Source organism: Danio rerio, chromosome 14, assembly GCF_052040795.2.
Source record: "Danio rerio strain M-AB ecotype USA chromosome 14, GRCz13ab, whole genome shotgun sequence".
NCBI classification, from domain to species: Eukaryota; Metazoa; Chordata; class Actinopteri; order Cypriniformes; family Danionidae; genus Danio; species Danio rerio.
Genome location: NC_141034.1, coordinates 12,482,786 through 12,502,718, shown reverse-complemented (window position 1 = coordinate 12,502,718; position 19,933 = coordinate 12,482,786). Strand labels below are relative to the sequence as shown.

Genomic DNA, 19,933 nt, shown 5'->3' with positions numbered 1-19,933 from the left:
TTTGACATTACATTTGCCAGCAGGGGCAGAAACTTATTTATGTCATTTAAAAATATTTATAGATAAGTTTAAAACAGAAATGTCTAATTATATTGCTATTTATCTTAAATTAATATATTTGCTTCTGTAGGATCTGTTGAATTCCAAAAAACAAATTTATTTTATTATGTAGTGTAGCTTTAAATATTTTGGTTTGGCAGGCTTGTAGTCAGCCTATTGAAAGAGGTCGTTATTTTATCTCAAAAAGTGGACATTTTTGCAGTCATTCGCCTAATTTTCTATTAAATTATGAGGTTCAAATACTGCATTTTAGTAAAATTTTAAGCTCAAAATTTTGCTGAAATAGCTTGTCGGATAGTCGATCACAATGAAACTTTTTGATGCAACAAAAATATTTGATACAAGTGCTTACCCTACTATTTTACCATGAAGTGTTAATTTACAAATGTGCATTTAAATGGTAAGTTAACAGTTTTATAAATAATTTAATGAGATTAGAATTTTAAATAAAACATTTTTAAAAATCCTAAAAAAATATTATCATCCATAAAATAATAATAATAATAATAATAAAAACTGTAATTAGGAATCTTTTAAAATTTGTTTCAAATAAAAACTGTAGCCTATGGGCAAATAAAAAACTTGCTATCTCATTTCCTCAGTCAGAATTTGTCTATTTGAATAGTTAAAAGTTTAATTAGTCTTAAAGCCTTCTACTATAGATTATTGAAGGCATACCGGCAAAAATGGGAGAAATAATGTTATATAACGACCAAGTGTGGGGGAGGTTTTTAAAATCCCCTGAAACCCCCTGGCTACAGGCCTGTTTAGATTGTTTGCATTATAGACTTTATTTTAAAGTACAATTTAGAGGAATATTAAATAACACTTTACCGGAGCACCTGAAGGAAACCCACGCGAACGCAGGGAGAACATGCAAACTCCACACGGAAACCCCAACTGAGCTGAGGCTCGAACCAGCGACCTTCTTGCTGTGAGGCGACAGCACTACCTACTGCGTCACTGCTTCACCTTTTTACAATTATTAAAGATGTTTTAAGTCTGTAAAACCCCTCACTACAATCTTTATACAGTTTTCTCAGATAGGCGTTAACATTTTCACATTTCTCTCTTGTTTAAACACTCGCATAACTTCTACCTTCCTTTAGCATGTCCAGAAGTCCAACTTTTTGTGCAATGGTTAGCATCTTTTGTGCAATGGTACTACTGTAGGTGACATTTATGATGCAGAATGTTTCGTCGAAATTCAGAGACTTGAATTAGTTTTGTGTCTCAATAAGTAATTATCACAACATAACGATACCTTTTCAAAATATCTCATTAAATCCTCCATATTACAAGTGTGTTGAAAATAGGGTTGGGAGATGTCCAATATGAAATATTGCGATGTACGATGGCATAGTCATTGTAGGCGGCGGTGAATTAATTATTTCTGAGTAAGTTAATAAGTTAATTATTTGTAGCCTACCATTTCAATTATCTGGCCCGCATGGTCTTTGCCTTACCCATAACCATCATAAATAAATAAAGATAAATTATACACAAATTACCCCATCAATCACTTTTTCCGTGGAACTTTGGCATGAATAGGCAGAGTGATCTGTATCATTATAATGACGTCGACCACCTTGGTTGGTAAAAAAAGGTGCACAACCAACAGGAACCTAGCAACAGTATCTGAGGTTTTCGCTAAAATTACTGACACGTTACCTGATAGATTCAAAAGACAGAAGAGTCGTTAGATTGAGACAAGAATAATTAAAAATCACATTTAATAACTAAAGTGAGATGTGATCCAGTGGTACATCCTTGATAAACTGTCTGACTTGCACTGCTCTCTGGGGTTTTGTGCTCTAAGCCCCTCCTGACTGCTGGAGCTTAGACGCGCACATATATTGCAGCGCATGACTGTGTGTGTGTGTGTGTTCATGTGCGTTTTCAGCGGTACAGTGTGGAAGGAAAGCCAATGACAACCAATATATTTTTTTGTTCTAAAATGCCATTTTAAAACTAAGAAGTATTAGTGTAAACAGGCCGTAGAGTGTATTTTTCGTGAGCAGGCTGCTGCTGCGACGGGGGTGGAGCGGCGAATCGCGATGCTGGCTCAACATTGTGATGTTTATCAGCCATTGGCGATGAAGGATGGCATCGTCAATTGACCCAACCCTAGTTGAAAATATTCAAAAATAATTTACATATTAAAGGAATTTAATAGTTTCATTGGCCTGTCTAATAATGAACAAAAAAATGAGCAGCTTTTAAAAAATCTTTTGAAAACTAACACAAACCCTAAGACAGGAGTCACCAATCTCGGTCCTGGAGGGCCGGTGTCCCTGCAGGGTTTAGCTCCAACTTGCCTCAACACACCTGCCTGGATGTTTCAAGTATACCTAGTAAGACCTTGATTAGCTTGTTCAGGTGTGTTTGATTAGGGTTGGAGCTAAAATTTGCAGGACACCGGCCCTCCAGGAACAAATTTGGTGACCACTGCCCTAAGCGGTAGTTTTTTTACGTGTTTTAACAACCAGTATCTTAAATAAAAACATAAAATCAGTCTGCCTTATTAGCGCTTGTTCAAGTGTCTGTTTGAAAGTGCTGCCATCTTTAAAATGATTTATCTGATTGAAGATATACAGCATGAACAGGTTTTCAAGGTAAGGTAACATTGAAATGCCAGATTATAAAGAGCAATTTTAAAGAACAGTTCTTATTCCTTTTGAGACCTTTTGATTAATAAATGTCTTCAAAGCAAAAATGTTTTTATATATAAAATACAATGAAATTATATTGGGATTGCTTTTAGTTTAGAGCCACAAGAGCTATCTTTAAAACACAGTAGTGCACAATGCTTCATTACGTTTGCAGAGCACGAGCCACGTGAGACACACTGTATGATTCTGCTGTCGTCAGTATCCATGAATCATGTTAATAGCACCCTGTTCACATTTTGTAGTCATTCTAAAGCCGTTCACTCACCGGATGAGCACAGAGCATGCCACATATGTGATTACTCAAAGGTTCGCTTTGCATAGCAGATACTGTATGAGAAATGCAGCAGTGTGCCATATCTCATTCATTTTCTTGTCGGCTTAGTCCCTTTATTAATCCGGGGTCACCACAGCGGAATGAACTGCTAACTTACCCAGCAAGTTTTTTCGCAGCAGATGCCCTTCCAGCCGCAACCCATCTCTGGGTTCACACACAAACTCATATACTACAGATAATTTAGCCTACCAAATTCACCTGTACCGCATGTCTTTGGACTGTGGGGGAAACCGGAGCAACCGGAGGAAACCCACTCGAAGGCAGGGAGAACATACAAACTCCACACACAAACGCCAACTGAGCCGAGGTCCGAACCAGCGACCTTCTTGCTGTGAGGCGACAGGACTACCTACTGCGCCACTGCCTCGCCCCTGTGCCATATCTTTCAAGTTTTAAAGTTTGTCTCTCTTTGTCAAAATTGAGCAAATTTGACATCATACATGTGCCTGTCAATGCCTATTCATTTTGTTTCTATCTCACGCCTGCACAGACCCAATCCTTCACAATCTAAGTGAGTTGCCTGCTGCACACCCACTCTGTAAACAAGAAAACAGAAAATGGGTTATTATTACCATTTTTTAATTAATCATTTGTATTCATTGAGTGATTCGGGGAATAACCAGAGGGCATGTTTGGAAATGTTTTTTTATTCATGAACAGATCACAAAGTATATTGCAGCTATTTTGCAGTAATTTAGCTCTTTCATAATAATTTCTTTTCAGCTTTTTTTGAACACATTTCACTAGACTGCTCAAAAAGAGCAATATTAACTGTAGCACATAAAAAAGTCATCAAAACAGAGCTATATTAAATGTATAGACCTTCTGCCACTACTGCTTTTCAACAGTTTCACTACTTCTTCCACTATCATACGTTTTCATTAAGAAGTAGATGCCTTAACAAGGGCAGCATGGTGGCGCAGTGGGTTGCACAATCACCTCAGAGCATGAAGTTCGCTGATTCAAGCCTCGGCAGATCAGTTGGCATTTCTGTGTGGAGTTTGGATGTTCTCTCTGTGTTCGTGTGGGTTTCCTCCAGGTGCTCCGGTTTCACCCACAGGTCCAAGAAACATGTAGTACAGATAAATTGGGCAAGCTAAATGGTCCGTAATGTATAAGTGTGTATGGATGTTTCCAAGTGATGTGTTGCAGCTGGAAGGGCATCCGCTTTGTTAAACATATGCTGGATAAGTTGGCGGTTCATTCCGATATGGCAACGCTTGCTCAAAAAAGGGTTCTAAGCCGAAAAGAAAAAGATAAAATTAACGAATGCCTTAACAAGGGTGTGTGGATAAATTACAACAGCAATGTAATCTCTCCAAACTCTTCTGTTGGCACTTTTCCACTGCAAGGTATTGTATGGTACATTTTTTTATGGCACCTATACAACCCTTCATAAATGTCTGTGTGTTTCCCAGCTTGGCAGGTCTTTTAATGGAAAGCATGTGATGTCATGAATAATTAAGAGGCTGGGTTTTCTCATAGGATAAGAAATCCTGAATAATGATAAAGCACAGACATGTCATTACTCCACTAGTAGTTGAGTGCTACATCACAGGTTTTGATCCAGCCCCAATTATAGTTTTAAACCCGGAAGATGAAATTAGCAGACAAAAGCTAAAAATTATCCAGTTTTCTCTACAATTAATAATAACAGGTGATGACGTCTTCATTAATGCTCAACACAGATGGATCTGTTAAAAAAAAACTAGTCAAAGGTTTCATGAACCTTTAAACTGATGTAACATGAAGATTGCAAGTTAGCAACAGTAATGGTAAAAGTCAGACAGTAAACTGGAGAAACAAACAAAGGTAAATCTTGATGGGGCAGAATAGGTGGGCTGTAACCATAGCAACAAACCAACAAATAGTTTCAAATGGCCAGAATGCGCCTGCGGTCAGTAAGAGGCACCAGATGAGACTAAAGTGAAGTGGAGCAGAGAGAGCAGAACAGATGTGCAAGAGAGATGCAGAGAAAGAGGCAACAGCCATACTGTGGGACCACATATTTCAGTCAGATACCAAACACTCAAAAGACCCGCTTCCCTGCCAAATGATTGGAAAAAAACCCATTCAAGAGTTCACATTTATCTAATGATAGATAATAAAGCATATGTTACAATGTTCAATTAATTCCCAACAAATGACAATGTTGTGTTTATATACAGTTATTGATTATTTATGCAAAAACAAACCTTTAACAAATGGTAGTTAATTTTCTATTCTTTGTGTTGGCTCACAACGATCTCAAGCTGAACATCAGGCCTGCAACAGGGTGGGAGTTGTGTGTGTGTATGGATCCACATAGTCATTAAAGTGACTGGTCAACAGATTTCCTTTCAAATTCTCTGTTGTTATAATTTTATTTAATTTGCATTGTTGAAATAAAGGTTACATGAGTGTTATAATCTATTGTTTTATTCAGTGTGTTTGGTTTAAAGCAGAATATTTGCTATTTGATAGATAAAGAGTTAGCTTTAGGGAAAGAGAACATTTGATTTCTAATCACATAGGGAAAAACAGATAAGAATTAATGTTTTTGTTTACCAATAGGAGAAACACATTGGGCAGCATCTGAGCATAAAATGTGAACATTGGGTGTAAAAAATACACTTTTATTTTATTTTTCTAAATTGCTGATTGAAATTGTTGTTTTTATCTATTTCATATAATTTGAATACACTTTTATAGTTACTCACTGTGGTTTTTGGGTCCTAATTTTGTATCTTTTGTTGGTATTTGCGTAATTACTGGGTGCATTACATAACGAAAATCAGTCTAATATAAAAGTGTTCAGGTTAGTCTGATGACCAGTGGATATATAAAAAGTAATATTTAGAACTTTTTTTTACCCTTTCATCTGGTTCTTTTTATCTGGAGTCCAGAGGTAAAGGGAAAAAGGGTTACAACTGTTTTAGTTAATTGAGAGAACTGAATCATAGCTGTATGCTACATTTATCTCAGATGTATCTGTATGTATGAATGTACTGTATACATTGTTTGTATGAGAATATTCACCAAACCATGACAGAATATATATATATATATATATATATATATATATATATATATATATATATATATATATATATATATATATATACTAACAGAACAGACATATTTGAGGTTATGCGTTCTTGTAAAAACTGTGCAAAATAAATGTAAAAGAACATAGTTTTTTATTTTATGATTTTGCTCATAGATCTTAAAATAAAAGCAAAACTAGTAAGCGGGAAAAAATAAAGTAAAATGGGTCATGAATGCAGTCTCATGTTGACTGAGACATTAGTGAGCATTGGATTTTCAATTCTACAATGAAGCTCTGCTAAGAAAGTCATCAGTTCATTAAGGGTTCCTTAAACTATCTGGTCAACATTTTATCATAATATAAGACTGAAATAAGATAATAAAACCATTATAATAAAGCCATCCAGACGCAAGTTTTTTTTTTTTTTTTTGCTTTAGGCAGAATCTTACATCAACAACTTCAATTTTGTCAGATTTCAGCAGTTCTGCTGAACAGACATGTATTCACAATAATATCCACTGCTAAAATCAACATCCTGTACCAATCACCACCATTAGCCCAAGAATATGTAGCTTGGTAAACTATTTATTATTTGTGCTCTGTTCTAAAAGACCAGTCAATGGCTCTAAAAATATAGCAAAATTGAAACTAATCAATTAAGTTTTTGCCTGTTTTTTTTTTTTTTTTTTTTTTGCTATGACTTTCTAGATGACAAATGCTTCCAGAAACATATTAGCTCAGATTGTGCATTTGACAAAATAGATTGAGAGAATGGGGATTTAGTCTAGAAAAACAACAAAAGAGAGATTGGATGTGGGCAGCAGGGAGAGATGAAGAATGAGACACTACACAGGGCTGAGGGTGGATTAAGATGTATGCAATGCATATGAGTGATGGTAATTTGCAAAGATCCAGCAGCACTGGCAGATGTGAGCAGATAATTTTCTTCAGCAAATGCTTTCAGCAGGGAGCCACACTAATGCTCTGGGCCCTCAGAGGCTGCCTATAACTTTCTGTGGGTTGAGAATGATTTTGAAGCTGGCTGCCGAGATGTGTCATTTCTCTGTCACCCATCAGAGGAGTGCCAGGTGGCCCTCTCTCAGCTTTCATAATACATTGAAGTTTCTCTTGTTAGCGTATCTTGTTTTGATTGGCAGCATTCCATGCTTTGACTAACAATGAGAAAGCAGTGTTTACACACTGATGGAGCTATGTGAGTGGGTCAATGTCATATATAGTATACAGCCCAATGAAGCTTAAATCTGGCTGCGCATATGTCTTTTTCCTATTGACAGGAAACAATATATAGCATGTGGACTGAAAATAACTGACTCATGACAAATCTGTTCTGCATAAATGAGTGTGCTGCCAAGTATGCCTTGCTAAAAACTGATTGTAAATGAAGTCAAAACTGTTGCAGAGATGAGGGGAGTAATTGAACATTGCTTTCTTCTATCCTCAATACCCATGAGCCAGACATCCAATCCTCAGTTGATCCTGGATGCTACAGAAAATGCCTGACAATGTACTGTATGTTGTATTTCCTACACTGTGGGGATCAAATCCAAGTAAATTTTGATCTTGCTGCTTTTGTTGCACTCTGTGAGGAAACTGCTTATAAAACACACAGAATTAAGTGAAAATATAAACATGTTGTTGTGATATGGTTAGAGTAAGAGAATAGAAAATTCTCAAATTTTCATGAGGGTTTGTGTCAAAAATGAGATTATCCTCCTGTTTAAAGTAAACATTTGGTATGTGGCACTTACTCATTGGACAGTAGACAACAGTAGGAATACTGATTTAGTTTAAGGCTTGTAATGTTAAAATGCTTAACTTATATTTAGAACTAATCTTTACCGTATAGTCCAGTTAAATGTTAAATCATGAACAGCATATTCTGCCCAAGAGCACCCTAACGACATTTCTCAAAAATCCAGCATTGTGTTAGATCAGGCAAGACAAGTCTGTCAAGCTTGCATCAGCTGACTGTCAGCTGTTCGCGGTCTGTACCAATCCACTTCAGTGCTTGGCTACACACAAATTCTTAACCGAAAACATTTGCATGACCACTTGAAGTGGCTGTTGAGGTGATTTTGGTTTATTTATATACTCATCATGTTTATCTGGAAAACATATTTTTATACGTTGCTCTCAGTTCATGGAATTCACATTTAACAGTTAACCCCCCTTGGTCTACTGTACTGTGGGCGATACAAGCCCTTTCTTTTAGTCACTGCAAAAAGAAACTCAAAATACTCTATTTTGGCTATATGAAGTAAATTGAAGTAAATGTATTATTTCTTTGTCATTTTGTATTTGTGAATGATATTTTACAAATACATAACTATTGATCTGGAACTTCACATTCAAAGTGTTTTGATTACCGTCTATGCATGCAAATCGAGAGATTCTGTGAGCTGTGAGTGTAAATTTCAAGCTACACATACAATCCTTAATATTATCACAAGTTCTCACATTTTCATTTACAAAGTTTGCTACTGATTTACCTTCATAGATAAATCATTTCATGTCAACGCTGATTCGGTTCAGTTCAGTATTTGCCATGTTTAATGTGTTATTCCATTCCACTTCAACAGTTTGCTTAGAAAATAATGATGCAAGATCATTAGAAATCCACTTGTAGGCACATAAGTAAGCCCAAATGTTGTTTCTTTCTATAGGCATATGGCTTTTGTCAATATCTTCACAATAATAACGGGAACACTTCACATGAAAACTTTCCAGCTGGCTGTCAGTCTCTGACCTCATATAAAAGTGGCTAGTTGGTGAGATCTCTATGAGTAAACTTCAATCCTCTGGTCTCAAAAGGCGAAGCAGCAGCATATGCCAAATGCTAGAGGCTGCAGTCTTGTTAGTGCACCCACATCACATACCAAAGTGTCAGTTGGAATCCAAAAGGATTGTTAGCAAACTATGGCCAAAAGTTTCAAATGGCCAAAATTTTAACTGTAGTTCCTTTTAGCAAATCCACCCCAGAATGTGTTAAATAGAACCAAAGGTATTACATTTCCAACAACCACCATATCACCCACACACAACCACAATATGGTGGTTGTTGGAAATGTAATACCTCAGGTTCTACTTGACCTATGGTTTAAATTTTTTATTGTTTAAATACACACACTTGCAATCAGAAATATGAAACCCTCACCTTAATAGACAATATAGGGATGTGGATGAAAGATATTGAAAATAAATGGAAAAAAAAAACCTCGTGAAATAACAAACAATATTTATTAATACATATCTGAGTTATTTTGACAACAGAGGTTGTCTTAACTTTGAAGTTCAAATGAAAATTGTAAGTCTTGTAACACAGTATTATTCAACCCCCAGATTCAGTACCTTTGTCGGGCGACCTTTAGCTTTTATAACTTCTAACAAGTGTTTTTGTGCTGACAAGCTTCTTACACCTCTCGATTGGAATCTTTGCTCATTCTTCACGTGCAAAAGCCTCTAACTCTGATGTTTGATGGCTTCTGTGCTGCTACCGTGCTTTAAATCCCACCAAAGATTTTCAATTAGATTCAAATCTGGTGACTGAGAAGACCACTCCAGGACAATCTAAGCATCTTTTCCCCAACCAAGCTTTTGTTGATTTGAAGATGTGCTTGGGTTCATTGTCTTGCTGGAAGATCCAATGATCACCAAGGTTTAATTTGTAAAAAGAAGGCATCGCATTATTCTTCAAAATGACCTGGTATTTCTGGGTATCCATGATGCCAGGTACACAGTCAAGATTGCTAGTTCCTGCTGCAGAAAAACAGCCCCACATGATTATTGACCCACCTCCATGCTTGACCATAGGGATGGTATTCTTCTCATCATAAGCTTGATCTTTTGCACGCCAGACATACCGCTGGTCCATATGTCCAAACATTTTCAATTTAGGTCCATCAGTCCAGTCTCTCAGAACTCTGTAGTTTTATTTTAAATTCCTCCTTGTATATTCTAGTCGACTCCTGATGTTCAAGAGGTCAAGAGTGGAGTGCATCTTGGGGTCCGGCAATGAAGTCCTCGATTATTCAGTGCACATTTTTAATTGTATGGTAAATATACGGTATGAATACAGCACTACAAGTTACAAAAGAGAGAGATCGACTTATAATATCACTTACCAGCATACCTGGCAACAATTTTCTCAGAAAATATGATAGGAAAGTAAATGTACTGTGGTGTTAGTAACTGTATTATGTGCAGGGTTTTGGGCAGCCGCTGCCATCGGATACTGTAAAATAGTTGGCTAACCGGGGGGGTGTTACAGACTTTACCAAAAAAAAATAAATAAAGGAAGGGGGGTGGGGGGATGTGAAATTGCATGAGTTTTCCAGGAGAAATAACAAAACTGAAGGGTTGCAGGAGATTGGTCTGAATTACGCGAGACTCCCAGGAAAAACTGGAATGTTGGCAGGTATTCTCACCAGTTTAATAAAAATTTGATAAGCTGTAGTTAGAAATTAGGCTGTTTTAATCTTCTAAGGGCTTATTGTTCTGTCCTGACGCCATCTTGTGGATAGTCAGTCTTTGGTCAGCATAGTATAGCAGGCTAATAGCTGCCGACGCGCTGTCTCTCAGAAATTATAAATATTTTAAAAGAGGCACTATCCTTGTAAATAAACTGCATAATTGCAATCTAAATAACTACATTATCAACTAAAAAAGCCTCAAAAGTACATTATGTTGCCTAAAAGCAGGAATATTTGTCAAATTGTGGAGAGTTCTCTGATTGTTGTGGGTGGAGTTATACGCAAGGGTGAAGGGTTAAGGGCGGGACCAGTGCTTTTATTGCAGAATATCGCACTGCTATCAGCCAATCAGATTCAAGAAACATATATATATTATTTTATTACATACTTACATACATTTATACATCAATCAATTAATCTATTTTCAAACTTGAATAGAGTGTGTACACAAATGAGCAGAATCTTTATTTGGTGAATTAGCTCTAGTATATGTATATAGTTCTAGTATATTTTCTTAACATCACAAAAACCTTTATCTATATGATCTATATTGTCATGTTATTCAACCATGTTTGCCAGACATGGTTCAGACAGCCTCACTCTCATGGACTGCCTGACTTAATGTTGCACCAAGGGTTATGGGTGTTATTTTTGGCTGCCTTATCTGGCCGTCTGTTTTCTGCCCGTGTGTTGAGAATATTAAGTGCCTAAGCCGCTAGTGTGCAATTATCTGGCAGGTCGAGCATGCTGGCTTGCAGGGGTTTCAGCTTCCTTCTGCACATAGTGACACATTGACACACACACATGTGAGATGCAAAAAAAAAAAGCAAGTAAATAAAGCCAGAGCTGAGGTTTGAGTACTGTATCTGTTCACCTTGTCAGTGTATTTGTTTTGTGCTGGATAAATACCTTTTTATGATTGACAGGTTCACTGTGACTCAGTGGTTGCTGTGAGCACTGTTGCCTCAAAGTAAGAAGATCGCTCAATTAAGTCCCGGCTGGGCCAGGAGGCATTTCTGTTTGGAGTTTGAATGTTCTCCTATGTGGCTTTCCATCAGGTGTTTCCTTTTCCACAGTCCAAAAAGAGTGTATGGGTGTTTCCCAGTGCTTGGTTGTTGCTCTAAGGCCATCCGCTGCATAAAACATATGCCAGAGTAATTGGCAGATCATTCCACTGTGGTGACCCCTGATAAATCAGGTACTGAGCCAAAGTATAGTGACTGAGTGAGGTTCTCTCACATTAATGATCCCAATATAACATCGGGTTGTGAGGATGTATTACATCTCTTCTCAGAAAATGTATAATATTCTAAAATTCTAAAGCTTAAAGTCTTTACGTGGTAAATATATTGTAGAAGATATAATATTTCTTTAATATTTTATTAATCATTCATAGTACTATACAACGTCTATGCACTTAGTAATGTATAACCAGCAAAATAATAGATTAAATGGATGTGGTGACAAAAATCGGATCAAAATGCAGCTATATTTAAATAAATAAAGTTTATAAACTTGGAGAAGCCATGATGTTTCCACGAAGTGAAAGATTTGAATTGAAAAAATAACAAGTACTATGTCCTGTTGTAATGTGAAGGGGACACTGACAAGGAAGTGCGGATCCAATTGCAGCCTAATTTACCAAATGTTAACAAGCTGGGTTCAAACAGGGACGAATGGTAGCATGTAGATAATCCAAAGAGTAGTCAGTATAACAGGTGAATTGTCAAGGCAGGCAGCAAAACAAGCACAAACAGTAAAACATGCAAGAGTCAAAACATGGACATGACAATACAAAACAATAGACATGAAAGCGCTTTGTAATGCTCACTACAGGGAAACAAGACTTAGCATCGATGGTGTATGTAATGAGGTGAACTGAAACTGGTGTGTGACTGAAAGGCATGATGGGATTTGTAGAATGACAGGGAGTGTTCTCCTGCAGCCTGCAATGCTGCTGGTGATCATAACAGTTACATGTGAAACTGTTTCATTGTGAGTGTGTGTTTGTGTGTGTGTGTGTGTGTGTGTGTGTGTGTGTGTGTGTGTGTGTGTGTGTGTGTGTGTGTGTGTGTGTGTGTGTCAGTTTTATTCAGTTAAATTGAATCAGTAGTCCAAAATGTTTTTAGATTTGAAGTTTATCTTTGCCAAATTGTACACTTATGAATTTTCTCATTCTGCTCTTTTAATAATAATGCACTTTGCACCCTTTAAAAAATAGTGCACAATATTTTAACTTTTGAAGGGGGGTCCAACAGCATGCCACTGTGACAAGAAAGAATGCAAAGAAACTACAAATAACATATTTAAAACATATCACTTAAAATAATATATTTGTACCTTATTTACTGCTAAAAGGTTCATAATAGTACCTGATTGTAAATACTGGTACTCCAAGGCTGTTTCCCAACCCTGTTCCTGGAGGCACACCAACACTACACAATTTCAACACACTCAAAATCAACATTAGAATAAACTCCAAAACCAGAAATTAATGGGTCAGATAAAGGAGTCAGCCAAAATATAAACTGCTGATGTGCCTCCAGAAACAGAGTTGGGCAATGTTGCTGTAAGGTACTGTACCTTTTTATAAGATATCCTTTTAAGGGTCACTGGCCCAGTAAAATATGATGGAAAAAAATTGGAACATTATAAAAAAGGTTGGAAAATTAGGTCAAACTCAAATCAGAAAACTAAATCAAACAACACTTTCAATCATTTTAATGACTTTGTAAAAAGTACATACACTGCCGTGATAATTTTCCATCAAGTAAAAGTCATTTTCTTTCATTTTCTTGTCGGCTTAGTCCCTTTATTAATCGCCACAGTCGCCACAGCGGAATGAACCGCCAACTTATCCAGCAAGTTTTTACACAGCGGCCCTTCCAGCCACAATTTCAAATAGAATGAAATGTAGGCTTTATAATGTGAGTTTTTTCAGAAATGAGAGAGCTGCAATGTGGTGTGGCTCAAGGATATTGTTTAGGACCATTGTTATTTTATATTTTTACCAATTATCTTCCTTTGCTTTTGAAGTGTGCAAGGGCAGAGTCAGTATGTACGCAGATAATACAACGTTTACAAATATTATCAGCTGATTTAAATATGGAGTTACAATTACTGATAAAACGGGCACAAAATAATAATGTGGTTCAAAATTTGACAAAAATAAAATTACTGGATTTGGATTTTAAAAAAATTCTAACTTAAGCTTTAAACCATAAAAATATCTGGCTGTAGACATATTTAACATATAGATGTTCCAACTTGGAGATAGGTTAGACAGTGGGCTGATGTGGTCAAAACATCTAGAAAATATGGCAATAAGGGAACAGGTTATTAAAGCAGTTATTAAAAATAAGCAAGATTTTCTTTTACCACTGTGCTGTATCTTGCAACTTGTGCAAGCATTAGTACATACTCATTTAGACATTTGTCCAAAGGTGTGGTCAAATGTATCAAGCAAGGACTTTGAAAAACTAGAGTTAGTCCAGAATAAAGATCCTTGACTTACATTAAATTTTAATAGAAGAGTTAATGATATAAGAATGCATAAACTAATGCATAAATGCATATAATTTTAGGTTTCTTAATAGTTAATGATAGAGTAATTGTATCTTTACTTTGATTCATGGGACATTCTACCCGAAACGTACATTATCTGTCCCTGAAATGAAACATAAATACAGTGAATAAAAAGTATTTCATCCCAAAAATTTCTAAAATTAACTGATGGTTGATTTCTGTGAGTTGCTCTGTAATGGAAAATGTAATTTATTTGGTTCTCAGATTTTGGTTCTTTATTTAAAACACTTAAAAACACAAATATACAAACCCTGTCATTGTCCTTGTCCTCAGCCCAATTCAACATAAGGCTTTAATAGATTTGTTATGCTAAAAACTGGTATTTCAGAAGAAAACTTCAGAAAAAGATATTTTTAAGTTGTTATCATTTACATCAATTGATTAAAAACATGAAATTATGAATAAATTTCACATATAAAGACTACAAATATATCATAAAAAGTGTGCAATACACCTTTTAAGGCTATGACTCAAAGCAAGTAACATCATTTGATGGAGAAGCTCAAGATCAAGGATGCGCTCTATCATGTAATTGTATGATTTTATGCTTGCTTTTGTATGACTTTTGGAGGAAGACAAGCTTAAGGGTCAGGCCCTGAAACATTTTTTATTAGAGAAAATGTATGTTTCTTTTACATTTTCCCTTATAAAAACATTTTAGTGTTGTGAGTACCATTTGTAATGTACAGTCAAAAGCATCAAAAGGATACTACTTGATTCGAAAAGTAATGTAAAGCAACAAACGTTTATATACAGAACAATGAAAACATGAACCAATTTGCCATCAGATATTATAGCTTTAAATGAGTCAAATAAGGGAATTAAAATAATCACTATATACAAATTTTATATCATAGTATTTAGTAAAATGACACTTTTGATGTTTTAAATGAATTTTGTGTTATATGTTTTTTAGTATTGGTTTCTATTGTTATGGTTTAATATAAATTTGTCTTTTTAATTGATTGTGGCATAGGTGTCTATTGTTGTGGTTTACTGTAAATTTGCATGTTTATTTTCTTTTGGTATTGGTTTAATTATTTTTAGTTTAAAGAAAATGTTTCTTTTGGTTTTGGTCTGGTTTTGATTGTTCTCATTTAATGTAAATGTTATTTGATGGACCCCAGGAAGAATATTCACTACCTTGGAATTGGCTAATGGGGATCTAAATAAACAATAAACAGTACATTGTGATAGTTTTCCCATCCTGAAAGGGAAGGATACTGTGAAGGCGACATTTTACCCAAGAGGTGAGACACTGTGGCAGAAAACATATGGTCTGAACCTATTGGTAAACCACTACATATTGACTAATTAGGACAGAGGACATGTCAGGGGAATACATGGGTTTACCCAGAGGGAAAACTGATTTCTTAGGAAAAATGTAAACATGAAATTCATACATATGAGGCACTGATGCTGGTATTTGCTAAGCATTATACAAAGATAAAATAAACAGAAAATGTAAACTTGGGTTCCCTTTTTAGAAACCTCGAAAAAAAACCTTGCACTCCAAATTGAATATTTAGGATATTGAACAGTATTACATGTCGTATGTTCAATTTTACGTATGTTTCTGCGAGGAAGGTTTCTTAAAGCAAATATTCTGTCCATTATTTTTTAAATAAAGAGGTATAAAGGTAAATTTGTGAGCCCTGAGAAAGATTTTACGATACAAATTGCACTCTTTGGCAATACAATAACCTACAGTACATATTAGCTGCATAAACGTAGCCGACCTTTTAAAATATCTGTAAGTGTTGGCACCAATAGCCTTTTGGGCAGTGTGCTGATATATAGCACTACTTATCTGTAGACGTCCCAAGTTCGAGTACCAATTCTCAGATCTCTCTCTCCCCTATATTGTTTCTGTAATTATGCTTTCCTCTCAAGTCAAAAATGCCCCTGCTGAGTAAATATTAACTCACCCCTACTAGATCAGCTCAGCTGTGGTTAATAATCCAGGGTAATAGATTAAAGGGGTGGTGCAGAATGTATTTTTATTGTGTTTATGGGATGTAAAACAATGTGAGCTTATGCTTCAGTAGTTTATTTCGAAGTTGATATTTGGTGTTGGGGTTAAATGTGAAGTTTATTTATAAACAAATTTCGAGAGGATCATGTGCTTATGATTGTGTACAGCTGTTCCAACTTATGAGCTTAGCTAATGACTAATAATCCTATCAGACGATCCTTAACTCACTATAAATAACCAGATATTTCTCATCTCACTTCCCTCCTTTCAAATGGGCGACACGGTGGCCAGTGATTAGCGCTGTTGCCTCACAGCAAGAATGCCCCTGGTGTAATTCCTTTCCAAACCACACAGCAAATTTTAGATAGTAGATTTAACTACCTTGGAGTTAAAATTAACACTCCCTCAGAGTTTATATGGGAACCACTATAAGTGTTAAAAATAACACTTTTGAAAGTGTTAACATTGTCAACACCAAGAGAGTGTTAATTAGCAAACTCTTATTGTGTAAAATATCTGTTAAATTTCCGTAAAAATACCAGCAGCTGTGGTTGCCAGAACCTTTTTGTGAAAAACATGGAAGTTTTATATAACTGTATAAATTTACAAATAATAACCATATTTCATGAACTAATACAATGTTCAGTTTACAAAATTATAGCTTAGTGCAAAAAAATGTAAAGTCTTTAGATGCAATAATGTTTTCATGTGTGATTGCAATTAGCAAACAGATTTTGACTGCATTAGTAACTACACAGTTACCTTTAAACATAAGAAGATGCAGCATAACATCAATTTTTCTCAGTTCATCTTGGACTTGAACAGAGACGCTATTATCCTCCACAATGGTGACACAAAAACCGTTTTGCTGTTTTTCTTTCTTTTTTTTCATTTTTAGATTTTAGGGAAAAATACCAGCAGCTGTGGTTGCCAGTAATCTGCTGTTTTTCACATTCATAAATTCAGTTTACAGAATATTTCTGTTAAAACACATTCAAAAGTCTGTATTTTTTATCGATCTCACACTGCAAATTTTAGATTTGGTAGATTTAACTACCTTAGAGTTCAATTTAACACTCCCTCAGTGTTTATATGGGAACCACTATAAGTGTTAAAATAACATTTTTGAAAGTGTTAAAATTTTTAACACCCAGAGTGTTAATTAGCAAACTCTTATTGTGTAAAATATCTGTTAAATGTATGTCAAAATACTGGCAGCAGTGGTTGCCAGTAATCTGCTGTTTTCAACATTTTAGATTCGTAAATTCAGTTTCCAGAATATTTCTGTTAAAATCAAATCCCATTGTCTGTATTTTTCATTCGAACACACGTAAGCCTTAAATTCCAGAGCAAAATCCTCACTAGTGTCCTCACTACAGAGGGCTGAACACTTAGACAGTGATGAAGTTAATGAGACAATTAAGTGTCTAATTAAAGGAGGATTGAGAATTTTTGATGAACAACTGTTAACAAGCAGAATCACTGAAGGAAAGAAAAACACAAGCCAAAACCAAAGATAAAATCAACTGAGAAAAAAAAAACTCTAAATAAAATAATAATCAGTAAAAATAAAACAAATTACACAATAAAAAATGTTATTTTTCAACATCTTTAAAAAAACTCATCAAATTAAACCACTTATCATGGAGCTTCACCTATTACTGACCTTTGACTTTATTTCTGTCATGTGAACAAAAGCTCTTAATGAAATTTCCGTTGTTCATTTGAAGTCACCATGATGGAGGACAGAGTCTGCTTTAGTCAGGCTCTTCAACTTCTTACTATTAATGTCTTTTATTTTGGCTACTATAGATAGTGTTAATTACACTATTTAAATATATAGCATGGAAAGCCAAAAGAAAATTAAACTGTCAGTCTGAAGAGAATATTAATGATAACATAGCCATCCTTTCCTGCTTGTTTTCTAATTCAATATCATATTAGTTATGTGTGAGAAATAAATAATATACATAAATGAAACCACTGAAGCTCCAATAAAATAAAAACAATATTTACAATGAGAATGTTTGATCTATGGCAAAACTTATAAACACCCAGACATCAATAATTAGTCTTTGAATCTCAATAATGGTGACAAACAAAAAAATAAAAATCAAGTAAAAAAAAAAACTTTACTGAAATATCACCTCCCAAAAACAACACAAAATAAAGGAAAATAAAGAGATTGTAAGAACATAAAGCTGCATAATTTATTCATGCTGCAATGCATGCTGGGAGCTTTGTACTATGCTGGCACCCAGCATGCATTGCGGCATGAACTATGCAGCTTTTTTTTTTTTTTAGCAACCACGGTTGAGGTTCATGTCCTGATTCTTGATGCCTATGTGTCATTAAGAGCAGGCTGGAGCTTCAATGTTTAGTGCATGACACTCTAATTATTAATTGCATCCTAATTGTTTGTTGAATTTTCTTTGAAGAGCAGCAGACTACCAGTAGTATTGTCCCATGCAGCTTTAATACAATTATATTTGCATATCTTTATAAATCAACTTAATAAACACCTGAAATTAAATCTATATCAACTACATATTAGCAGTATAGTTTCTCTTGACCTTTCTTGCTATAGCTAATGAGTTTTAGAAACACGGCTATAACAGTCAGAGAAACATTAAGGTATAAGAGTAAAGCTTCAAGAACTCAAATAAGCAGCCTCTGATCTCTATGATGGTGAGGTCAAATGAAATATTTTTAATAAAAAAAATATAACCTCTGTTCATTGTCAAATATTCTTACAGAAATGAAGTCAAACTGTAATCAGTGAAGCTGCTTATGCTATTATTTAATGGAGTTGTTTAATCCTCTGTTTTAATTCAGTTGGTTTGGTGTGAGGCTGTGTCTGTAGATTTATTTCTTCCTTCAATTTCTTATTCCTTCAGTGATTGTGCTTGTTAACAGCAGGTGTTCAACAGCAGGTGTCTGAATTCACTTATTTGTGGTCATTCGCTCTGTCTAGTGGACTAAACTAATTGATCAATTTAAGGGCCAGGTGAATGAGGGTGTGGTGAGATTTCAGACACTCTGATTAGTTTCTCAAATACAAGGGTTTTCTACAAAGGTAGATATATGTTACTCTGTGTGACAAGAAGGCAAATCAGCTTCTAACGCCGAGAGGGTTATTTTACCTTTATCTAACTCTAGAATTTTAACACTTTACTCTGAATTACCACAACACTTGAAATTTAACACCAATGAATTTGCTGTGCAGGTGACATTTCTGTGCGGAGTTTTGCTCATTCTCTCCGAGATCACCTGGGTGTCCTCCGGTTTCCTCCCACAGTTCAAAAACAAGCACCCTAAACAATTAATCCAAAATATTTTAGCCAAACTCTGAGTACACCTTCTCAGCATCCATATCCGACACAATAAGCAGGAGGAGAGTCATCGAGATCTACCTGAGCTCAAACTCCCCTCTCGCCTTGCAATGGGAGGGAGCCCAGGGTTCAAGGATCTTATAAGCTCAGGGCTCTCTCTCGGTACAGCACGCCAAACAAGCTTTATTATCAGTCATCAGCTAAGTGTGAACTCTTGAAGTTGGTGTTTTGTAACATCAAATTTTTTTGTATGAGTTGGTTTGGTAGCCCAACACTCAACTCCCAACCTGAAGGACCAAAACATACACACATACACTATGGACATTTTAGCTAACCCAATTCAACTACAGCGCATGTCTTTGGACTTGTGGGGGAAACCGGAGCACCTGGAGGAAACCCACGAGAACACGAGGAGAACATGCAAACTCTACACAGAAATGCCATCTGACCCAGCCGA

The 19,933-nt window shown here is 35.6% G+C and overlaps 1 protein-coding gene across 16 annotated transcripts in view; it reads right to left on the bottom strand.

Annotated features, from left to right (window-relative positions):
* frmpd3 (FERM and PDZ domain containing 3) overlaps nucleotides 1-19,933 on the bottom strand; it is a 195,518-nt gene that overhangs the window by 62,782 nt on the left and 112,803 nt on the right. For 3 of the 16 annotated variants that reach the window (XM_087281000.1, XM_087281006.1, XM_087281013.1), the window contains exon 3: nucleotides 11,494-11,717. The exons of the other annotated variants lie outside the window; for them this stretch is intronic. The gene's annotated coding sequence lies outside the window, so the exon portion shown is untranslated. The remainder of the gene's footprint in view (nucleotides 1-11,493; nucleotides 11,718-19,933) is intronic. 16 annotated transcript variants of the gene reach the window in all.